Genomic DNA, 24,227 nt, shown 5'->3' with positions numbered 1-24,227 from the left:
ATTGTACGTGTCACAGAGAAAGAGCGGGCGGGGCAGGGGGTGAGGCAGGGGTCACATGCAAGCCCAGCTGGTGGCTTAACCCCGGCCCAAAGGCAAAGGGCGGGGCCCCTTCTGGACTTTCTAGTGGCTGGGACGTCTGGCTGTGGGTGGCAGGTGTTTGGCACCAGCTGGGCCACCATGCGGAGACTGTTGGGGACTGTGGAAGCCTCCTCCAGAGCTCACCCTTCCTGGGGACTGGCTCTGCAGGCCCCTCAGCCCTGCGTATGTATCGGCCAGGCCTTCCCCACCACGGGGCCCAGAGGCCAGAGCCTGCTCAGACCTGAGGGCAGGAGGCAGCCAGAGCTTACCAGGGTGTGGGCCACCTCGTCCGGAGACCTCCCCAGCTACTCTGCGAGACCTGGAGACAGGATCGCCTTCTCCAGGGCTGCTCAGCTGCCAGCATCACCATGAGCCAGGTGGCCAAGGTTTCTGAGCAGGAGATGCAGAGCCCTGATCCGACTGGATGCTGCAGCCCATGATGTCACTTCCTGGCAGATAGGTTCTTTCTTCACTTCTTGTTTGAAATTTGGTAAAAGAACATTTAACCCTTGGCCTGTCCTTCAGGGTATATAGATGGTAGTGGCTTAGCCGGGATTCGATCCAAGCCTGTGTGATTCCAGAGCTTGTGCTCTGGACTGTGGTGCCTCCTTATCGTATATGCTTCATGTGTTACTTGTTTTTTTTTTTCTTGTAGTCCTTATGGTACTTAGCCCTAAGTGCCATACCTGTAACGAACAGCTACACTGCCCTGTAGGAGGTCTTCCTTTGTTCAACGCCTGAATTGGTCATCCACCACACTGTGTTCTAATCTCAGAAGATACAGGTCAGGGACCACCAGTTGTCAGCATGGCACCATTCCATATTTCGAATTGAGGCTTGAAGCCCGTATTTTCCCTTTGTCTAGTTTGAAGGATCCAGATATGTAAAGATGATATTCTAGATAAAACATGGGCTATCCTGAAAGAAATTCACCACTGAATTGTTCCATATGGATTAGAAGCCAGCTTCTCTGGCCTTCCTGGAGTATATCCAGTAAGGCGTCTCATTCATGTCTAGAAAGCAACTATATCATTTATTGCAACTTCTGCGTGGAGCGATGTGTTGGTATAAAGTACGATCAACACAATTTGGTCATTGTGAGTATGACAGCTGGGTCCACTCTTTACTACACATATGTAACTCTAGGGATTCTTATGCCCAAGGGAGGAGACGTACTCTTGGCTGTCTAGGACAAGGGAAGCATGTGTTGTTATTCAGGAGCTGGAAGCTTCAGCATGACAGGTAGGAATTGAACAATCGTGGTCTATACATCACTTGACCTTGCTTAAAACTTGTTTCTTTGGCTTGCTTCATTGGAGTGTTTTCTCCCTCCTAGGCTGACATTGTCTGTTATGTATCACGCATGAGACATATAGAAGTTTCAGAACCCAAAATCATATAGATCAGTAAAAATGTATATATATATATATATATATATAAATCTATTGAAACTCACACTGGGCTTAATTCATATATTCCAAAATCAGTTTGACCCTCTGCTCATGAGATTCTTTTTATGGTATGTCCCAGCAAATCTGGGCTTCCATCCCCAATAAATTTTGGGGTTGAAGGACACAAAAGCTTTTGCTCAGACCTAAATTCTGTCTGAAAAAAAGGGAAATATTATAAGCCCTTTGTAACCTCTCCAAGAGCAGAAATGATTTACAGTTGTGGCATTGAACCATAATTCCTCGATCTCATTTGAGAAGAGTTCAGTTAGAAACAGTGTCTTGATTTTTGTTTCTTTTGTTTCTTCCCTGTTTTCTTGTCTTGCTTGCCAACAATCCATTGTAATTCATGAGTTAGTATGGCAGCAGGCTGAGTGTTCCCTGGAGCTCATTAAATGAAGTGTTTTTCCTAAAATGACGTTTGTCTCCTTGTTTTCAGCCCCTCTTCTTTCCTCTGCCCTTGACTATAACCAGAGCTCAGCAAAAGCTGAGTGACTTTGTGCAGACCTTACTTAGGCTCAGCCTTTTTTTCTTCATTATTTTATTCATGGCTCCTCCATTTCATTGTTTGCCTTCTCGAAATGTGTTGAAATCTTTCTGTGGTTGATGACTTCCAAAATATCTTGGCTTTTATTGGTTGATTAATTTTGGTATTTCTACAGTTTTATTTAGATATGGTTTCAGGAGGAACAGAAAGTAAATATATTTCCTAGTCTGCCATCTTGAGCTGAAAATCCCTGTGGATTTTAGCATCCAATGTTCCCATGGGAAAACACCCAACCATGGCCTTAATAGATGTAACACTCAAGATTTCAGCTTTTCTTGAGCAATCACTAAGGATTTCATATGTGGTCATTTCTAATGGGGAAATTATAACTATCTCATGACGTTGATTTGAGGATTAAATTAGGTAATGAACATGAAAATGCTTTGTAAGATTTAAAAATCTGTAAAACTGTTTTTTGTTATTATTTGATTTGTTGCTATTTCAGCTTCACTTGACAGTTGTTTATGACCTTGCCTATGTGAGAAAATGCCCTCTGGGTTATTTTTTTGAAAGCCAGAATGTATTTTTCAACAGCTCAATGGAACTGGCATCATTTGTGAAGGTTAAGGGTGAAGGGGTAAATGTTTCTTGACACCTATCACTTTACAGTGTTTTCAGGAACTAACTGACTCATGTATTCCTCTTCCAAATTTGGTTGAGGACCTCCTACCAGCCACATGCTTTACGTCAGGTGTTGGAAAGCATTTTCTGGATTTTAAAGATCTTAGGCTTTGTGGGCCATATAGAGTTTCTGTAGCTTCCCCTCCTCTTTCCTCTTCAACAAGCTTTCTAAACGTGAGAACCATTATTAGCTCACAGTCCCACAGATCCAGGCTGAGAGCCTGATTTGATTCGTGGCCATTATTTGCCAATTCCTGCTCTGCGTCTTCACTGAGGAGGGGGACCATGTTTGAGTAATCAGTTCTTTGAATCAACTGTTGGTCTTCTGGGGCTTGTCCTTGCTCTCCTACAGTCTCTAATCAGCGTGGCATCCAGAGAGATCTTGTTAAAACATAAGTCAGATCATGTCACTCAAATTTCTTCAATGGCTTCTTCACAGAAAATGCAAAGTCCTCAGAGTGCCTCCACAGACCTAGAAATCTGGGTGTCTGTTTCCTCTCTGACTGTTTCCTTCTCCTCTCCAATTTGCTTGCTCTGTTTTCCACACGCTGACATCCTTTCTGCTCCTTGGATACTCCAAGCCTACTCTTGCCTCATTGACTTTCTGCCGCAGGCCAGCCGCAGAAAGAGGATTTCACCGCCCAGGGTCAGAAGGGAAGGGGAAAGGAACCAAAGTAGCACCGACGAATGGGGTCAGAAGCCCATGGGTCAGAAGGCTGTAATGAGAAGCCTAGTCACCGCAACAAAGAATAGACCCCCGCTCGCCGAAACTAGAGAAAGCTCGCATGCAGCAATGAAGACCCAATGCAGCCAAAAATAAATAAATAAAAAATAAAGTATAGAATCTTAAAAAAAATCTATAAAGAATATTACAAGAATAGAATCACAGGCCAGTTTCTCCTTTGAACATGCATGCAAAATGTGTAAAGAGAAGCACAAACTATATCCATGGTATGTAAAACAATCATATATCAGAATCAAAGTAGCTTTATTCTTCTGGCAATGCACGGTTGCTTTAATGTCCAAACGTGAAACTGATCCCAGGAATGAATTAGAGTGGGAGAAAAGTCATTTAAAACAGAAATCTTGGGACTTCCCTGGTGGTCCAGTGTTTAGAACATGGCGCGTTCACTGCTGGGGCCCTGGGGTCCAATCCCAGGTCAGGGAACTAAGATCCTGCAAGACATGAGGCAGGGCCCCGAAAAAAAAAAAGGAAAGAAAGAAGTCTTAACCAGGAGAAGCACAAGATCGAATAAACATAACAGATAACACCTTATGAAAAATAGGTGAAGATTATGGAATATTCTAAGATTTAAAACAAAAAGAAACTTTTAAAGATTCAAAAGGATGTGACAAATATTGTACATAAGCCAAAATAAAATGAAATAAAATATACAAATGATGGGAGCCCAAAATTCCAGATGCCCAAGTCCTGTCTCTGAAGATTCTCATTCAATGGGTTCAGGATTTCCTCCTTATTGAAAAACCTACAGGTGATTCTGGTACGATTCCCAGACACAATGTAAAGCTTCTCTTTTACAGGAAAGAATACCAGATTATTTTGTTATCTTATAGTTATACTAACAGGTTGTACTATTGACGGATAAGTCTGCTGTGAAAATGCACCCCCACTAGGGATAAAAAAGGAACTAGTAGTCTCTACTGCTCCTTGGTGGCAGCACGCATGTATTGCAAGGGCAATTATTGTAGCAATCCAAATTAGTGGAACATTTTAGAATTGGAAGGCAACATACAGATCATCTAGTCAAGCTTCCAACTATTATAGTTGTGAAAACTAAGGCCCATATAAATGAAATGATTTATCTCCAAAGAGCATTAGTGAAAGTATGAAATAAAAAATATCTCTGAACTTTTAATTTAGTGCTGTTTTTATTAATCTCAAGTATTAGCTTAAACTTCAGTGTGACAGATTTGGGATTGAATTCCTGCTCACGTTTACTGATTGCGTGTCTTTTAGTAAGTTACTAAAACACTTTTTTTTTAAATAGACGTATTTAATTATTTATCTTTGGCTGCCTAGGCTCTTCGTTGCTGTGCACGGGCTTTCCCTAGTTGCGGTGGCCATGGTCTACACTTTGTTGCAGTACGCGGGCTTCTCATTGTGGTGGCTTCTCGTTGTTGCTGAGCACGGGGTCTAGGTGCGTGGGCTTCAGTAGTTGTGGTTCACGGGCTCTAGCACGCAGGCTCAGTAGTTGTGGCACATGGTCTTAGTTGCTCCACGCCATGTGGGATCTTTACGGACCCGGGCTCAAACGTGTGTCCCGTGCACTGGCAGGTGGATCCTTAACCAGTGCGCCAACAGGGAAGCCCTACTAATACACTTTTAACTTTGCTTTTCATGTATGTAAAATGGTGAGCCTTGACTGATATAGAATATGAGATAACCTAGCACTGTTCTTAACACATATATGCAGTTAAAACTTTTTGGCTCTCATCCCTCTTAAACAGCCTCTATCCTCTTAATAATGAATGTGTCTTTCAGCTAGCAGAGCACCCCAGAGCTGACCACATTCTGGCAAGAGATATAGGATTCTTTTTCTTACTGGGGTTTCTTTATACCTGATAGTTGAAGTGCACTTAAACATGAACAACTCTTGTTTATACTGTAGTAATGGATTTGATGGACGAATTTTAGAGAGTAATATGCAGGAATTGAGCTGCCTTACCCTCAAGAAATATAATTCGATAGTGGTGGCTAGAACGATAAACAGTGTTTGGACAGGGAGTCCATATTGGATGTGAACTTCCTGTACTCCCATTCGTCTATTAAGAATAAAGAGAATCCTTTCAAAATGTGTTTTAAAGGGCAGTTATTTCTTTCTGCCTCATTTAAGTTACCTGCAAGAAAAAGACAATCTCCTGCATCCTTGTTTAATAGGCTTTTAATATAAAGCAGATAATTTTTTGCAACATTTCCCAAACTTTTCATTATCGAATTGGCTGAGGCTTCTCAACGATTATCATTTCACAACAATATCTCCATCTTCAGCTTCTTTCAATGAATTGGCCTAATAGATGTGCCATTAAAACAGAGCTTCACTCTCAACGTATTTTTAATTTTGTATTCAAACAGTATGAAGGATTCAGCCATAACAGTGAGTGGATTTCTGATACATGCTACATGATGGATGCAACTAAGTGAAAGAAGGCTACATATTGTATGGTTCCATTTATATGAAATGTCCAGCAGTGGCAAATCCATACACACAGAAAAGATTCTACATTCGTGGTTGCCAGGGGTTTGGAAGAGAGGGAAATAGGGAATGACTCCTTAAAATGGATGTAGGTTTCCTCTTGGTTGATGAAGATGTTTTGCAGCTCGGCAGTAGTGATAGTTGCACAACATTGTGACAGTAGTAAATTCCACTGAATGGTACAGTGAATTGTAAAATGATCCAAATGGTGAATTTTGTGTTATGTTCATTTTACTACAATAAAAAGGAGAAAGAATTCGGGAAAGACTTAGAGTTTGGGAAACTAAGGTGAACTGGTCAAGAAAAAGACAGCTCTATTGTTCAGTTTCCTCTCAGCTCTCCCAGTGCATTAATCCTCAGCAAAAAGTAGGCTGAACTTGTAGATGATAGTCATTCAACACAGTCCAGGGAAAAGTAAATAAAGTAAAACCCAACTCTTCTTCTTTAGCACATGTATGAAAGGTTAACTTGCTGCTCAGCCACGTGGACCTTCATGAAGACGTTTCACTTTAGGTGTCCTCTACTTCAGTACTTTACTCACAGCTCATTCACACAGGTAGGCAACAGCATTCCTTAATTCGATGGAATCTGCAGCACTGGTTGTGATCAGTCTCATGAAAAGAAAAGGAAAGGTGGCGCGGAAGCCAAGGGAAGAGATTTTCAAGACAGAGACGTTGTTTAAGATCTAACTCGGCTTGGCGGTCACAAAGATAAGGATTGAGAAGTAGTCCCCTGGACTTGTCAACGGAGAAATCATTGGGGGCTTCAAGGAGATCAGTTTCACGAGAGTAGTGGGGCAGAAACCAGATCGCAGTGTAGATGGGAGGGGAGAAATGGGGGGCAAGTCAAGAAATTGATGGCAAAGGGAAAGAAGGGAGGGGTGGATAGGAGGACAGGAGAATGGAATGGAGGAGAGCATTTCCTTGTGGCTCTTTAATATGGCTGGGAGGGGCCAAAAGAGAAGGAGAGCGTGAAGATGTAGGAAGAGGGGGTGGCATCCCGAGCCCAAGGAGGACTGGCGCCTGTCTTCAGCTCCCACCAGCTGGATGGTCCCTCCCTCTAGCTTTCCACGTAGGCTGTGGAAGTTGCCCCTTGCCTCCTTGGATCAGCTGCCCTTGATTCGTTCGTCCTTTTCTTTTTTTTTTTTTTTAACATCTTTATTGGGGTATAATTGCTTTACAATGGTGTGTTAGTTTCTGCTTTATAACAAAGTGAATCAGTCATACATAAACATATGTTCCCATATGTCTTCCCTGTTGCGTCTCCCTCCCTCCCACCCTCCCTATCCCACCCCTCCAGGCTGTCACAAAGCACCGAGCCAATATCCCTGTGCCATGTGGCTGCTTCCCACTAGCTATCTACCTTACTGCCTTTGTTAGTGTGTATATGCCCATGACTCTCTCTCGCCCTGTCACAGCTCACCCTTCCCCCTCCCCATAACTTCAAGTCCGTTCTCTAAGAGGTCTGCATCTTTATTCCTGCTTTACCCCTAGGTTCTTCATGACTTTTTTTTCTTAAATTCCATATATATGTGTTAGCATACGGTATTTGTCTTTTTCTTTCTGACTTACTTCACTCTGTATGACAGACTCTAGGTCTATCCACCTCATCACAAATAGCTCAATTTCGTTTCTTTTTATGGCTGAGTAATATTCCATTGTGTATATGTGCCACATCTTCTTTATCCATTCACTGTAAAACTCTTAGAGGAAAACATAGGCAGAACACTCTATGACATAAATCAAAGCAAGATCCTTTCTGACCCACCTCCTAGAGTAATGGAAATAAAAACAAAAATAAACAAATGGGACCTAATGAAACTTCAAAGCTTTTGCACAGCAAAGGAAACCATAAACAAGACCAAAAGACAACCCTCAGAATGGGAGAAAATATTTGCAAATGAAGCAACCGACAAAGGATTAATCTCCAAAATTTACAAGCAGCTCATGCAGCTCAATAACAAGAAAACAAACAACCCAATCCAAAAATGGGCAGAAGACCTAAATAGACATTTCTCCAAAGAAGATATACAGACTGCCAACAAACACATGAAAGAATGCTCAACATCATTAATCATTAGAGAAATGCAAATCAAAACTACAATGAGATATCATCTCACACCAGTCAGAATGGCCATCATCAAAAAATCTAGAAACAATAAATGCTGGAGAGGGTGTGGAGAAAAGGGAACACTCTTGCACTGCTGGTGGGAATGTGAATTGGTTCAGCCACTATGGAGAACAGTATGGAGGTTCCTTAAAAAACTACAAATAGAACTACCATATGACCCAGCAATCTCACTACTGGGCATATACCCTGAGAAAACCAAAATTCAAAAAGAGTCATGTACCAAAATGTTCATTGCAGCTCTATTTACAATAGCCCAGAGATGGAAACAACCTAAGTGCCCGTCATCGGATGAATGGATAAAGAAGATGTGGCACATATATACAATGGAATATTACTCAGCCATAAAAAGAAACGTTCGTCCTTTTCTTATTTCTCAGCACATCTGGGTCATATGTTATGTGAAGACAAACAAATCACCACTGATGCTTAATTTCTTGAAAAATCCCCCAGGCAGGTACCATTTTGGAGAACTACCTATTGTGCCTCAGCAAGCCCAAGTAGCCCATTTTTCCTCTCTCATTGGGAGAGATTGCTGTTTCTTGGAGAACCTGATGAAGAGGGTGAATCGCGCTTAGGAATAACGTTGCTTGAAAAGTGCAAAAGGTGAGGTAGTTTAGCTCTGAGGGGCCTCTGAGGCCTGAGACTTCCTGAGAGATGGCAGACTCACAGCTCCCATTTCCCTCTGACCCTGGGCTATGAGCTCATCAAATGAGATGGTAAATAAAGTCACTGACATGGTTTAAAGGATAATTTTGTTCTCTCTTGTTCACTCAGAGCAAATTGAATGGAAATTGCATACAACATATGGATGAACCATCCATACGATGGGGCTTGACCATATCCTCATGGTTCCCCTTCCCTTTTCTACATCTGGCCCCTTTAGCTCTGCAGACTTAACCCCACACCATCAGTCCACCCAGTCGGTCCACTGGATGTCTCTTCCTCTTTCGCATCTGGTCGTTGTCGTCACCTTGTTCTCCACTACCGCCTCCTGCAGTAGCTGTTAGGTCCAGAGAGGTTGGTTCACTGTGAGCAAGTAACTGTCAACTCCATGGACAGGTGGAAGTGACTTGGCAGCCGGGATATGCCCACCCTGAGTTCATTATACCCATGAGGGTCAAGGAGAATTGGGATGCAGCTGGTCTGCAGAGCCCCGGCAGTTCTGAGACACATGTTCCTGGATCCACACGTTGCTCCATACCCAGCCTTGCCTTTCTTTTTTCTCTCTCTTGACTCCATCAAGGTTTCTGCTCTCCTTGTCCCTTTGGGGAGAGAGGCCAGTACCAGTCCAGGTGTAGTCCCCCAAAGCTTCCTACTTCCAAGCGCTACGTAGGCTTGTATATCCACTTGCTTGGGTTGCCCTGGCATTCGTGCCAACAAGTTGAGTGGTTTAAGCCCTAGGCTCTCTTTTCTGGCAAGAATGTGCCTAAAAATCTCCACCTCTGGTTTGGTGGCCCCTAAAAATTCCCAGTCAGTTTTGGTGAGGGGACACTTGGTGACAGTGTTGTCTTTCGAAATGAGTAGTTCCGTTACCGACAATACTTTGCTCCCCATACATTATTTATAAGGTTTCCCTGTTTGTATGTGCAAACTATTTGTGTGTATATTTTGAGAAATACATTGTACAGGCCTCTTTTTTATTTCTTCCACACACCCTAGAGATGTCATAGAGGTGGTAAATGTGTCCAACTTTTTGAGAAATTGGAACAATCAAGACTTACCTGTATGGAATGCTGTTAACGATGTCAATTCCCGTGACAGTACCTTTCATCTGACACACTTAGGGACTGTTAACAGATTAAAAGTAGTAAAAGACGTGGATAGAGAGAATTTTCATTATCTTGTGCACTGAAATCTTGGATTTTCGTTGGTTTGAATGGGCCTGAAAATGTATTTTTTTTAGTAGGGACATAGAAGACTCTAGCGGTATTCTTAATAAAGCAAGGTGAGTTATAAGCAATCATCTGATGGAGGGTAAATGTACCACAGTCCAGTTTAAGAAAAATACAATATAAAAGTCTTACCATGGAAGAAAATCTTTATATGATCTTTTGTAAAAAAAAAAAAAAAAGCTTCAAGAAACATAAAGACATGACACCATATTCAGTTTAAAGTCAGTGACTTGTAAGCAAGGCAAAGCAAAGACAGTCTGATTAAGGCCGTTGCATTGTTGTGGCATTTTTTAGGTCTCACCCATTTCTGTGGCCTTTTTAGAACCTAAGCTTCTAGGGCACAGGGAACTTCATCTTGACGTAGGGCTGAGCAAATGCACGGAGCATTTCTCAATAAGTAGGCATTAAATTCTTAGTCCAGAAGGGGCCTTGAGATGCCCTCTCTTTACTCCTTGGTAGAACTGTTTTAACCATCCCCCGAAAACAGATTTTTTTCTTTAAATCTCAAAATTCAGAGAGTCCACAATCAGAACTTCCTTCTCATATTGCCAAGTGGTCTGCGGTGGGCATCTGTCGAATGGTGTGAACTCTGCGTGGGGAGTCTGGCCTACCCTCGAGGCCCATGGTTTGGGCTGCGGTGGTGCCATGCTGTGCTCAGGGGCCTTCTTTTTTGGAAGTCTGGGCTCCAGTGAGCCTTGGTCATGCTCTTTTATGGAACCTTGGGTGCTAGACCACTCTGACCCTCAGTCTCATTTGCAGGTTCTGGGGAGGATTAAATGACCTCATGTGATATCCAGGTGACTGAGGCAGAGTCGGCTCGGGATGAATCTTTGCTTCGTTTTCATTAGCTGCGGAGAAGACGATGACAGGTTGGTGCCTCTCCAACTTTAATATGGTTATGCCTCTCTTGGGGATCTTGTTAAATGCAGGCTGGTATTCAGTAGTTCTGGGTGGGGCCTGGATTCTGTGCTTCTAACAAGCTCCTAGGTGACGGTGACGCTGAGGGCAAGGGTTTGGCACCTGCGTTTCTCCCTTTCCGGAAGAGCAGGATGTCTGCCGCACCCCCACCCGAGAGGAGCAAACATCCGCAACGTGACTACTAGGAACCAGCTTCCCTCACAGGCAAGGGACCTGTACCACTGCTCCCAACCATTCTGTCTGAGGTGCAGCAAACCAAAACACTGAAATGCTGAGGTTTGCAGCAAAGAGGAGGTTTATTCACAGGGCAGCCAAGCGAGGACGTGACGTGACAATAGGTCTCAAATCTGCCTCCCCAAAGGCAAGGGGCTTTGGGTATCTGTGGGATAAAGAATAAAGAAGCAGGGCAGTATGAGGCATGGGGAGCGTGAGGGAAGGTGATTGGAAAAAGGTGTGCTCATCATTGTTCTGAGCTGGCGTAACTAGGCTACAGGCCTCGGCACATTCTCAGGCTGGAGTTGGGGAAAACAGGAGCAGAATGGAAGATGACAGCGTGTGAAGGAGGTGTGGTGTCCATAGGTTCGGGGTCTGACGTGCTTCCTGCTGAAGCACCGATGCCCACCAAAGCCGTAAATGGGGTGCTGGAGAAAACAGGAGCAGAATGGAAGATGACAGCATGTGAGGGAGGTGTGGTGTCCATAGGTTCGGGGTCTGACGTGCTTCCTGCTGAAGCACCGACGCCCGCCAAAGCCGTAAATGTGGTGCTGGGGAAAACAGGAGCAGAATGGAAGAGGACAGCGTGTGAAGGAGGTGTGGTGTCCATAGCTTCCATATTAGAGGTACTGCCTGCCTGATCTGAGAGCAGAGAGTGAAAGTGGGAGAGCCTCTTCCTAGATTCTAACTCCTCTGAATTTATAGCACTGGCTCTGCCTGGCTTTATGACATATCCATTGTACGTGTCACAGAGAAAGAGCGGGCGGGGCAGGGGGTGAGGCAGGGGTCACATGCAAGCCCAGCTGGTGGCTTAACCCCGGCCCAAAGGCAAAGGGCGGGGCCCCTTCTGGACTTTCTAGTGGCTGGGACGTCTGGCTGTGGGTGGCAGGTGTTTGGCACCAGCTGGGCCACCATGCGGAGACTGTTGGGGACTGTGGAAGCCTCCTCCAGAGCTCACCCTTCCTGGGGACTGGCTCTGCAGGCCCCTCAGCCCTGCGTATGTATCGGCCAGGCCTTCCCCACCACGGGGCCCAGAGGCCAGAGCCTGCTCAGACCTGAGGGCAGGAGGCAGCCAGAGCTTACCAGGGTGTGGGCCACCTCGTCCGGAGACCTCCCCAGCTCCTCTGCGAGACCTGGAGACAGGATCGCCTTCTCCAGGGCTGCTCAGCTGCCAGCATCACCATGAGCCAGGTGGCCAAGGTTTCTGAGCAGGAGATGCAGAGCCCTGATCCGACTGGATGCTGCAGCCCATGATGTCACTTCCTGGCAGATAGGTTCTTTCTTCACTTCTTGTTTGAAATTTGGTAAAAGAACATTTAACCCTTGGCCTGTCCTTCAGGGTATATAGATGGTAGTGGCTTAGCCGGGATTCGATCCAAGCCTGTGTGATTCCAGAGCTTGTGCTCTGGACTGTGGTGCCTCCTTATCGTATATGCTTCATGTGTTACTTGTTTTTTTTTTTCTTGTAGTCCTTATGGTACTTAGCCCTAAGTGCCATACCTGTAACGAACAGCTACACTGCCCTGTAGGAGGTCTTCCTTTGTTCAACGCCTGAATTGGTCATCCACCACACTGTGTTCTAATCTCAGAAGATACAGGTCAGGGACCACCAGTTGTCAGCATGGCACCATTCCATATTTCGAATTGAGGCTTGAAGCCCGTATTTTCCCTTTGTCTAGTTTGAAGGATCCAGATATGTAAAGATGATATTCTAGATAAATCATGGGCTATCCTGAAAGAAACTCACCAGTGAATTGTTCTATATGGATTAGAAGCCAGCTTCTCTGGCCTTCCTGGAGTATATCCAGTAAGGCGTCTCATTCATGTCTAGAAAGCAACTATATCGTTTATTGCAAATTCAGCATGGAGCGATGTATTGGCATAAAGTACGATCAAGACAATTTGGTCATTGTGAGTATGACAGCTGGGTCCACTCTTTACTACACATATGTAACTCTAGGGATTCTTATGCCCAAGGGAGGAGACGTACTGTTGGCTGTCTAGGACAAGGGAAGCATGTGTTGTTATTCAGGAGCTGGAAGCTTCAGCATGACAGGTAGGAATTGAACAATCGTGGTCTATACATCACTTGACCTTGCTTAAAACTTGTTTCTTTGGCTTGCTTCATTGGAGTGTTTTCTCCCTCCTGGGCTGACATTGTCTGTTATGTATCACGCATGAGACATATAGAAGTTTCAGAACCCAAAATCATATAGATCAGTAAAAATGTATATATATATATATATATATATATATATATATATATATATATATATATATATATATATATATATATATATAAATCTATTGAAACTCACACTGGGCTTAATTCATATATTCCAAAATCAGTTTGACCCTCTGCTCATGAGATTCTTTTTATGGTATGTCCCAGCAAATCTGGGCTTCCATCCCCAATAAATTTTGGGGTTGAAGGACACAAAAGCTTTTGCTCAGACCTAAATTCTGTCTGAAAACAAGGGAAATATTATAAGCCCTTTGTAACCTCTCCAAGAGCAGAAATGATTTACAGCTGTGGCATTGAACCATAATTCCTCGATCTCATTTGAGAAGAGTTCAGTTAGAAACAGTGTCTTGATTTTTGTTTCTTCCCTGTTTTCTTGTCTTGCTTACCAACAATCCATTGTAATTCATCAGTTAGTATGGCAGCAGGCTGAGTGTTCCCTGGAGCTCATTAAATGAAGTGTTTTTCCTAAAATGACGTTTGTCTCCTTGTTTTCAGCCCCTCTTCTTTCCTCTGCCCTTGACTATAACCAGAGCTCAGCAAAAGCTGAGTGACTTTGTGCAGACCTTACTTAGGCTCAGCCTTTTTTTCTTCATTATTTTATTCATGGCTCCTCCATTTCATTGTTTGCCTTCTCGAAATGTGTTGAAATCTTTCTGTGGTTGATGACTTCCAAAATATCTTGGCTGTTATTGGTTGATTAATTTTGGTATTTCTACAGTTTTATTTAGATATGGTTTCAGGAGGAACAGAAAGTAAATATATTTCCTAGTCTGCCATCTTGAGCTGAAAATCCCTGTGGATTTTAGCATCCAATGTTCCCATGGGAAAACACCCAACCATGGCATTAATAGATGTAACACTCAAGATTTCAGCTTTTCTTGAGCAATCACTAAGGATTTCATATGTGGTCATTTCTAATGGGGAAATTATAACTATCTCATGACGTTGATTTGAGGATTAAATTAGATAATGAACATGAAAATGCTTTGTAAGATTTAAAAATCTGTAAAACTGTTTTTTGTTATTATTTGATTTGTTGCTATTTCAGCTTCACTTGACAGTTGTTTATGACCTTGCCTATGTGAGAAAATGCCCTCTGGGTTATTTTTTTGAAAGCCAGAATGTATTTTTCAACAGCTCAATGGAACTGGCATCATTTGTGAAGGTTAAGGGTGAAGGGGTAAATGTTTCTTGACACCTATCACTTTACAGTGTTTTCAGGAACTAACTGACTCATGTATTCCTCTTCCAAATTTGGTTGAGGACCTCCTACCAGTCACATGCTTTACGTCAGGTGTTGGAAAGCATTTTCTGGATTTTAAAGATCTTAGGCTTTGTGGGCCATATAGAGTTTCTGTAGCTTCCCCTCCTCTTTCCTCTTCAACAAGCTTTCTAAACGTGAGAACAATTATTAGCTCACAGTCCCACAGATCCAGGCTGAGAGCCTGATTTGATTCGTGGCCATTATTTGCCAATTCCTGCTCTGCGTCTTCACTGAGGAGGGGGACCATGTTTGAGTAATCAGTTCTTTGAATCAACTGTTGGTCTTCTGGGCCTTGTCCCTGCTCTCCTACAGTCTCTAATCAGCGTGGCATCCAGAGAGATCTTGTTAAAACATAAGTCAGATCATGTCACTCAAATTTCTTCAATGGCTTCTTCACAGAAAATGCAAAGTCCTCAGAGTGCCTCCACAGACCTAGAAATCTGGGTGTCTGTTTCCTCTCTGACTGTTTCCTTCTCCTCTCCAATTTGCTCGCTCTGTTTTCCACACGCTGACATCCTTTCTGCTCCTTGGATACTCCAAGCCTACTCTTGCCTCATTGACTTTCTGCCGCAGGCCAGCCACAGAAAGAGGATTTCACCGCCCAGGGTCAGAAGGGAAGGGGTAAGGAACTGAAGTAGCACCAACGAATGGGGTCAGAAGCCCATGGGTCAGAAGGCTGCAATGAGAAGCCTAGTCACCGCAACAAAGAATAGACCCCCGCTCGCCGAAACTAGAGAAAGCTCGCATGCAACAATGAAGACCCAATGCAGCCAAAAATAAATAAATAAAAAATAAAGTATAGAATCTTAAAAAAAATCTATAAAGAATATTACAAGAATAGAATCACAGGCCAGTTTCTCCTTTGAACATGCATGCAAAATGTGTAAAGAGAAGCACAAACTATATCCATGATATGTACAACAATCATATATCAGAATCAAAGTAGCTTTATTCTGGCAATGCACGCTTGCTTTAATGTCCAAACGTGAAACTGATCCCAGGAATGATTTAGAGTGTGAGAAAAGTCAATTAAAACAGAAATCTTGGGACTTCCCTGGTGGTCCAGTGTTTAGAACATGGCGCGTTCACTGCTGGGGCCCTGGGGTCCAATCCCAGGTCAGGGAACTAAGATCCTGCAAGATATGAGGCAGGGCCCTGAAAAAAAAAAAGGAAAGAAAGAAGTCTTAACCAGGAGAAGCACAAGATCGAATAAACATAACAGATAACACCTTATGAAAAGTAGGTGAAGATTATGGAATATTCTAAAAATTAAAACAAAAAGAAACTTTTAAAGATTCAAAAGGATGTGACAAATATTGTACATAGGCCAAAATAAAATGAAATGAAATATACAAATGATGGGAGCCCAAAATTCCAGATGCCCAAGTCCTGTCTCTGAAGATTCTCATTCAATGGGTTCAGGATTTCCTCCTTATTTAAAAACCTACAGGTGATTCTGGTACGATTCCCAGACACAATGTAAAGCTTCTCTTTTACAGGAAAGAATACCAGATTATTTTGTTATCTTATAGTTATACTAACAGGTTGTACTATTGACGGATAAGTCTGCTGTGAAAATGCACCCCCACTAGGGATAAAAAAGGAACTAGTAGTCTCTACTGCTACTTGGTGGCAGCACGCATGTATTGCAAGGGCAATTATTGTAGCAATCCAAATTAGTGGAACATTTTAGAATTGGAAGACGACATACAGATCATCTAGTCAAGCTTCCAACTATTATAGTTGTGAAAACTAAGGCCCATATAAATGAAATGATTTATCTCCAAAGAGCATTAGTGAAAGTATGAAATAAAAAATATCTCTGGTTCATTGCAGCTCTATTTACAATAGCCCGGAGATGGAAACAACCTAAGTGCCCGTCATCGGATGAATGGATAAAGAAGATGTGGCACATATATACAATGGAATATTACTCAGCCATAAAAAGAAACGAAATTGAGCTATTTGTAATGAGGTGGATAGACCTAGAGTCTGTCATACAGAGTGAAGTAAGTCAGAAAGAAAAAGACAAATACCGTATGCTAACACATATATATGGAATTTAAGAAACAAATCTCATGAAGAAAGCAGGAATAAAGACGCAGACCTCTTAGAGAATGGACTTGAGGTTATGGGGAGGGGGAAGGGTGAGATGTGACAGGGCGAGAGAGAGTCATGGGCATATACACACTAACAAATGCAGTAAGGTAGATAGCTAGTGGGAAGCAGCCGCATGGCACAGGGATATTGGCTCGGTGCTTTGTGACAGCCTGGAGGGGTGGGATGGGGAGGGTGGGAGGGAGGGAGACGCAACAGGGAAGACATATGGGAACATATGTTTATGTATGACTGATTCACTTTGTTATAAAGCAGAAACTAACACACCATTGTAAAGCAATTATACCCCAATAAAGATGTTAAAAAAAAAATAAAAAAAATAAAATACAGAAAAAACCAAAAAAAAAAAATCTCTGAACTTTTAATTTAGTGCTGTTTTTATTAATCTCAAGTATTAGCTTAAACTTCAGTGTGACAGACTTGGGATTGAATTCCTGCTCACGTTTACTGATTGCGTGTCTTTTAATAAGTTACTAAAACACTTTTTTTTTAAAATAGACGTATTTAATTATTTATCATTGGCTGCCTAGGCTCTTCGTTGCTGTGCACGGGCTTTCCCTAGTTGCAGAGGGCGGGGGCTACTCTTTGTTGCAGTACGCGGGCTTCTCATTGTGGTGGCTTCTCGTTGTTGCTGAGCATGGGGTCTAGGTGCGTGGGCTTCAGTAGTTGTGGTTCACGGGCTCTAGCACGCAGGCTCAGTAGTTGTGGCACATGGTCTTAGTTGCTCCGCGCCATGTGGGATCTTCCCGGACCCGGGCTCAAACGTGTGTCCCGTGCACTGGCAGGTGGATCCTTAACCAGTGCGCCAACAGGGAAGCCCTACTAATCACTTTTAACTTTGCTTTTCACGTATGTAAAATGGTGAGTCTTGACTGATATAGAATATGAGATAACCTAGCACTGTTCTTAACACATATATGTAGTTAAAACTTTTTGGCTCTCATCCCTCTTAAACAGCCTCTATCCTCTTAATAATGAATGTGTCTTTCAGCTAGCAGAGCACCCCAGAGCTGACCACATTCTGGCAAGAGATATAGGATTCTTTTTCTTACTGGGGGTTCTTTATACCTGATAGTTGAAGTGCACTTAAACATGAACAACTCTTGTTTATACTGTAGTAATGGATTTGATGGACGAATTTTAGAAAGTAATATGCAGGAATTGAGCTGCCTTACCCTCAAGAAATATAATTCGATAGTGGTGGCTAGAACGATAAACAGTGTTTGGACAGGGAGTCCATATTGGATGTGAACTTCCTGTACTCCCATTCGTCTATTAAGAATAAAGAGAATCCTTTCAAAATGTGTTTTAAAGGGCAGTTATTTCTTTCTGCCTCATTTAAGTTACCTGCAAGAAAAAGACAATCTCCTGCATCCTTGTTTAATAGGCTTTTAATATAAAGCAGATAATTTTTTGCAACATTTCCCAAACTTTTCATTATCGAATTGGCTGAGGCTTCTCAACGATTATCATTTCACAACAATATCTCCATCTTCAGCTTCTTTCAATGAATTGGCCTAATAGATGTGCCATTAAAACAGAGCTTCACTCTCAACGTATTTTTAATTTTGTATTCAAACAGTATGAAGGATTCAGCCATAACAGTGAGTGGATTTCTGATACATGCTACATGATGGATGCAACTAAGTGAAAGAAGGCTACATATTGTATGGTTCCATTTATATGAAATGTCCAGCAGTGGCAAATCCATACACACAGAAAAGATTCTACATTCGTGGTTGCCAGGGGTTTGGAAGAGAGGGAACTAGGGAATGACTCCTTAAAATGGGTGTAGGTTTCCTCTTGGTTGATGAAGATGTTTTGCTGCTCGGCAGTGGTGATAGTTGCACAACATTGTGACAGTAGTAAATTCCACTGAATGGTACAGTGAATTGTAAAATGATCCAAATGGTGAATTTTGTGTTATGTTCATTTTACTACAATAAAAAGGAGAAAGAATTCGGGAAAGACTTAGAGTTTGGGAAACTAAGGTGAACTGGTCAAGAAAAAGACAGCTCTATTGTTCAGTTTCCTCTCAGCTCTCCCAGTGCATTAATCCTCAGCAAAAAGTAGGCTGAACTTGTAGATGATAGTCATTCAACACAGTCCAGGGAAAAGTAAATAAAGTAAAACCCAACTCTTCTTCTTTAGCACATGTATGAAAGGTTAACTTGCTGCTCAGCCACGTGGACCTTCATGAAGACGTTTCACTTTAGGTGTCCTCTACTTCAGTACTTTACTCACAGCTCATTCACACAGGTAGGCAACAGCATTCCTTAATTCGATGGAATCTGCAGCACTGGTTGTGATCAGTCTCATGAAAAGAAAAGGAAAGGTGGCACGGAAGCCAAGGGAAGAGATTTTCAAGACAGAGACGTTGTTTAAGATCTAACTCGGCTTGGTGGTCACAAAGATAAGGATTGGGAAGTAGTCCCCTGGACTTGTCAACGGAGAAATCATTGGGGGCTTCAAGGAGATCAGTTTCACGAGAGTAGTGGGGCAGAAACCAGATCGCAGTGTAGATGGGAGGGGAGAAATGGGGGGCAAGTCAAGAAATTGATGGCAAAGGGAAAGAAGGGAGGGGTGGATAGGAGGATAGGAGAATGGAATGGAGGAGAGCATTTCCTTGTGGCTCTTTAATATGGCTGGGAGGGGCCAAAAGAGAAGGAGAGCGTGAAGATGTAGGAAGAGGGGGTGGCATCCCGAGCCCAAGGAGGACTGGCGCCTGTCTTCAGCTCCCACCAGCTGGATGGTCCCTCCCTCTAGCTTTCCACGTAGGCTGTGGAAGTTGCCCCTTGCCTCCTTGGATCAGCTGCCCTTGATTCGTTCGTCCTTTTCTTATTTCTCAGCACATCTGGGTCATACGTTATGTGAAGACAAACAAATCACCACTGATGCTTAATTTTCTTGAAAAATCCCCCAGGCAGGTACCATTTTGGAGAACTACCTATTGTGCCTCAGCAAGCCAAAGTAGCCCATTTTTCCTCTCTCATTGGGAGACATTGCTGTTTCTTGGAGAACCTGATGAAGAGGGTGACTCGCGCTTAGGAATAACGTTGCTTGAAAAGTGCAAAAGGTGAGGTAGTTTGGCTCTGAGGGGCCTCTGAGGCCTGAGACTTCCTGAGAGATGGCAGACTCACAGCTCCCATTTCCCTCTGACCCTGGGCTATGAGCTCATCAAATGAGATGGTAAATAAAGTCACTGACATGGTTTAAAGGATAATTTTGTTCTCTCTTGTTCACTCAGAGCAAATTGAATGGAATTTGCATACAACATATGGATGAACCATCCATACGATGGGGCTTGACCATATCCTCATGGTTCCCCTTCCCTTTTCTACATCTGGCCCCTTTAGCTCTGCAGACTTAACCCCACACCATCAGTCCACCCAGTCGGTCCACTGGATGTCTCTTTCTCTTTCGCATCTGGTTGTTGTCGTCACCTTGTTCTCCACTACCGCCTCCTGCAGTAGCTGTTAGGTCCAGAGAGGTTGGTTCACTGTGAGCAAGTAACTGTCAACTCCATGGACAGGTGGAAGTGACTTGGCAGCCGGGATGCACCCACCCTGTGTTCATTATACTCATGAGGGTCAAGGAGAATGGGGATGCAGCTGGTCTGCAGAGCCCCGGCAGTTCTGAGACACATGTTCCTGGATCCACACGTTGCTCCATACCCAGCCTTGCCTTTCTTTTTTCTCTCTCTTGACTCCATCCAGGTTTCTGCTCTCCTTGTCCCTTTGGGGAGGGAGGCCAGTACCAGTCCAGGTGTAGTCCCCCAAAGCTTCCTACTTCCAAGCGTTACGTAGGCTTGTATATCCACTTGCTTGGGTTGCCCTGGCATTTGTGCCAACAAGTTGAGTGGTTTAAGCCCTAGGCTCTCTTTTCTGGCAAGAATGTGCCTAAAAATCTCCACCTCTGGTTTGGTGGCCCCTAAAAATTCCCAGTCAGTTTTGGTGAGGGGACACTTGGTGACAGTGTTGTCTTTCGAAATGAGTAGTTCCGTTACCGACGATACTTTGCTCCCCATACATTATTTATAAGTTTTCCCTGTTTGTATGTGCAAACTATTTGTGTGTATATTTTGAGAAATACATTGTACAGGCCTCTTTTTTATTTCTTCCACACACCCTAGAGATGTCATAGAGGCGGTAAATGTGTCCAACTTTTTGAGAAATTGGAACAATCAAGACTTACCTGTATGGAATGCTGTTAACGATGTCAATTCCCGCGACAGTGCCTTTCATCTGACACACTTAGGGACTGTTAACAGATTAAAAGTAGTAAAAGACGCAGATAGAGAGAATTTTCATTATCTTGTGCAGTGAAATCTTGGATTTTCGTTGGTTTGAATGGGCCTGAAAATGTATTTTTTTTAGTAGGGACATAGAAGCCTCTAGCGGTATTCTTAATAAAGCAAGGTGAGTTATAAGCAATCATCTGATGGAGGGTAAATGTACCACAGTCCAGTTTAAGAAAAATACAATATAAAAGTCTTACCATGGAAGAAAATCTTTATATGATCTTTTGTAAAAAAAAAAAAAAGCTTCAAGAAACATAAAGACATGACACCATATTCAGTTTAAAGTCAGTGACTTGTAAGCAAGGCAAAGCAAAGACAGTCTGATTAAGGCTGTTGCATTGTTGTGGCATTTTTTAGGTCTCACCCATTTCTGTGGCCTTTTTAGAACCTAAGCTTCTAGGGCACAGGGAACTTCATCTTGACGTAGGGCTGAGCAAATGCACGGAGCATTTCTCAATAAGTAGGCATTAAATTCTTAGTCCAGAAGGGGCCTTGAGATGCCCTCTCTTTACTCCTTGGTAGAACTGTTTTAACCATCCCCCGAAAACAGATTTTTTTCTTTAAATCTCAAAATTCAGAGAGTCCACAATCAGAACTTCCTTCTCATATTGCCATGTGGTCTGCTGTGGGCATCTGTCGAATGGTGTGAACTCTGCGTGGGGAGTCTGGCCTACCCTCGAGGCCCATGGTTTGGGCTGCGGTGGTGCCATGCTGTGCTCAGGGGCCTTCTTTTTTGGAAGTCTGGGCTCCAGTGAGCCTTGGTCATGCTCTTTTATGGAACCTTGGGTGCTAGACCACTCTGACCCTCAGTCTCATTTGCAGGTTCTGGGGAGGATTAAATGAGCTCATGTGATATCCAGGTGACTGAGGCAGAGTCGGCTCGGGATGAATCTTTGCTTCGTTTTCATTAGCTGCGGAGAAGACGATGACAGCTTGGTGCCTCTCCAACTTTAATATGGGTATGCCTCTCTTGGGGATCTTGTTAAATGCAGGCTGGTATTCAGTAGTTCTGGGTGGGGCCTGGATTCTGTGCTTCTAACGAGCTCCTAGGTGACGGTGACGCTGAGGGCAAGGGTTTGGCACCTGCGTTTCTCCCTTTCCGGAAGAGCAGGATGTCTGCCGCACCCCCACCCGACAGGAGTAAACATCCGCAACGTGACTACTAGGAACCAGCTTCCCTCACAGGCAAGGGACCTGTACCACTGCTCCCAACCATTCTGTCTGAGGCGCAGCAAGCCAAAACACTGAAATGCTGAGGTTTGCAGCAAAGAGGAGGTTTATTCACAGGGCAGCCAAGCGAGGACGTGACGTGACAATAGGTCTCAAATCTGCCTCCCCAAAGGCAAGGGGCTTTGGGTATCTGTGGGATAAAGAATAAAGAAGCAGGGCAGTATGAGGCATGGGGAGCGTGAGGAAAGGTGATTGGAAAAAGGTGTGCTCATCATTGTTCTGAGCTGGCGTAACTAGGCTACAGACCTCGGCACATTCTCAGGCTGGAGTTGGGGAAAACAGGAGCAGAATGGAAGATGACAGCGTGTGAAGGAGGTGTGGTGTCCATAGGTTCGGGGTCTGACGTGCTTCCTGCTGATGCACCGATGCCTACCAAAGCCCTAAATGGGGTGCTGGGGAAAACAGGAGCAGAATGGAAGATGACAGCGTGTGAGGGAGGTGTGGTGTCCATAGGTTCGGGGTCTGACGTGCTTCCTGCTGAAGCACCGATGCCCGCCAAAGCTGTAAATGGGGTGCTGGGGAAAACAGGAGCAGAATGGAAGATGACAGCGTGTGAAGGAGGTGTGGTGTCCATAGGTTCGGGGTCTGACGTGCTTCTTGCTGAAGCACCGACGCCCGCTAAAGCCGTAAATGGGGTGCTGGGGAAAACAGGAGCAGAATGGAAGATGACAGCGTATGAAGGAGGTGTGTTGTCCATAGGTTCGGGGTCTGACGTGCTTCCTGCTGAAGCACCAACGCCCGCCAAAGCCGTAAATGGGGTGCTGGGGAAAACAGGAGCAGAATGGAAGAGGACAGCGTGTGAAGGAGGTGTGGTGTCCATAGCTTCCATATTAGAGGTACTGCCTGCCTGATCTGAGAGCAGAGAGTGAAAGTGGGAGAGCCTCTTCCTAGATTCTAACTCCTCTGAATTTATAGCACTGGCTCTGCCTGGCTTTATGACATATCCATTGTACGTGTCACAGAGAAAGAGCGGGCGGGGCAGGGGGTGAGGCAGGGGTCACATGCAAGCCCAGCTGGTGGCTTAACCCCGGCCCAAAGGCAAAGGGCGGGGCCCCTTCTGGACTTTCTAGTGGCTGGGACGTCTGGCTGTGGGTGGCAGGTGTTTGGCACCAGCTGGGCCACCATGCGGAGACTGTTGGGGACTGTGGAAGCCTCCTCCAGAGCTCACCCTTCCTGGGGACTGGCTCTGCAGGCCCCTCAGCCCTGCGTATGTATCGGCCAGGCCTTCCCCACCACGGGGCCCAGAGGCCAGAGCCTGCTCAGACCTGAGGGCAGGAGGCAGCCAGAGCTTACCAGGGTGTGGGCCACCTCGTCCGGAGACCTCCCCAGCTACTCTGCGAGACCTGGAGACAGGATCGCCTTCTCCAGGGCTGCTCAGCTGCCAGCATCACCATGAGCCAGGTGGCCAAGGTTTCTGAGCAGGAGATGCAGAGCCCTGATCCGACTGGATGCTGCAGCCCACGATGTCCCTTCCTGGCAGATAGGTTCTTTCTTCACTTCTTGTTTGAAATTTGGTAAAAGAACATTTAACCCTTGGCCTGTCCTTCAGGGTATATAGATGGTAGTGGCTTAGCCGGGATTCGATCCAAGCCTGTGTGATTCCAGGGCTTGTGCTCTGGACTGTGGTGCCTCCTTATCGTATATGCTTCATGTGTTACTTGTTTTTTTTTTCTTGTAGTCCTTATGGTACTTAGCCCTAAGTGCCATACCTGTAACGAACAGCTACACTGCCCTGTAGGAGGTCTTCTTTTGTTCAACGTCTGAATTGGTCATCCACCACACTGTGTTCTAATCTCAGAAGATACAGGTCAGGGACCACCAGTTGTCAGCATGGCACCATTCCATATTTCTAATTGAGGCTTGAAGCCCGTATTTTCCCTTTGTCTAGTTTAAAGGATCCAGATATGTAAAGATGATATTCTAGATAAATCATGGGCTATCCTGAAAGAAATTCACCAGTGAATTGTTCCATATGGATTAGAAGCCAGCTTCTCTGGCCTTCCTGGAG

Source organism: Orcinus orca, chromosome 12, assembly GCF_937001465.1.
Source record: "Orcinus orca chromosome 12, mOrcOrc1.1, whole genome shotgun sequence".
Classification (NCBI taxonomy): domain Eukaryota; kingdom Metazoa; phylum Chordata; class Mammalia; order Artiodactyla; family Delphinidae; genus Orcinus; species Orcinus orca.
The sequence above is the reverse complement of the archived record's forward strand: the minus strand, read 5'-3'. Positions refer to the sequence as shown.